Source organism: Pteropus vampyrus, unplaced genomic scaffold (assembly GCF_000151845.1).
Source record: "Pteropus vampyrus isolate Shadow unplaced genomic scaffold, Pvam_2.0 Scaffold63, whole genome shotgun sequence".
In the NCBI taxonomy this organism is placed as follows: domain Eukaryota; kingdom Metazoa; phylum Chordata; class Mammalia; order Chiroptera; family Pteropodidae; genus Pteropus; species Pteropus vampyrus.
The window spans coordinates 1176736-1178050 of NW_011888844.1; positions in this window are offsets into that span (position 1 = coordinate 1176736).

The following is a 1315-nucleotide window of genomic DNA, read 5'->3' on the forward strand; positions in this document are numbered from 1 at the left end:
ACAATTACTTAGAAAGATACAACCTTCCTAGACTGAATCAAGAAGTACTGGAAAATCTAAATAAACCCATCAGCAGAATGGAAGTTGAAAGAACCATCAAAAACCTCCTAAAAAGTCAAATTCCAAGACCAGATGGCTTCACCAGTGAATTCTACCAAACATTCAAAGATTGAATACCTATTCTCCTCAAACTCTTCCAAAACATCAAAGAGGAGGCAGTACTTCCTAACTCATTTTATGAAGCCATTATTACCCTGATACCAAAACATGGTAAAGATAAAACAAAAAAAAGAAAACTGCAGACCAATCTCTCTCATGAACACAGATGCAAAGATTCTATGATACTAATGAACCGAACACAGCAACATATTAAAAAGATTGTAGACCATGATCAGTTGGGCTTCATCCGAGGGGCACATAGATGGTTCAAATAGCAAATCTATTAATGTGATACACCACATAAACAATAAAAAAATTAGAATCATATGATCATATCAATAGATGCAGAAAAAGGTGTCGACAAGATGTAGCATCCACTTATGATCAAAACACTTAACAAAATTGGTATGGAAGGAAAATACCTTAAAATCATAAAGGCCATCTATGGCAAACCCTCAGCCAACATTATACTTATTGGTGAAAAACTATAAACCTTCCATCTAAGATCAGAAACGAGGCAAGGATATCCACTATCGACACTCTTATTCAATATAACATTGGAGGTCCTGGTGAGTGCAATAATGTAAGAGAATGATATAAAAATAATCCAAATGGGAAATGAAGAAATCGAACTGTCACTATTTGTGGATGACATGATTCTCTATATAAAAAAAAAAAAAACCTCCACAAGAAAGCTACTAGAAAGCTACAAAAACTCCACAAGAAAGCTACTAGAAACAATAATCAAATATAGTAATATCTCTGGATACAAAATCAATGTTCAAAAATCCATAGCTTTCCTATACTCTAATAATGAATTGTCATAAAAAGAAGTGGAAAAAAATAATTCCTTTTGCAATTGCAACAAAAAGAATAAAATACCTAGGAAAAAATCTAAGGAAACATGTGAAAAACCTATATAATGAAAACTATAAGACTCTATTAAAAGAAATCAAAGGAGATACAAAGAAATGGAAAGATATTCCATGTTCTTGGATTGGAAGAATCAACATAGTTAAAGTGTTCTTATTACCTAAAGCAGTATACAGATTTAATGCAATCTCCAACAAAATTTCATCAGCATTTTTTAAAGAAATAGAACAAAATATCATCAGATTTGTATGGAATCACAAAAGACCCTGAATTACCAAAGCCA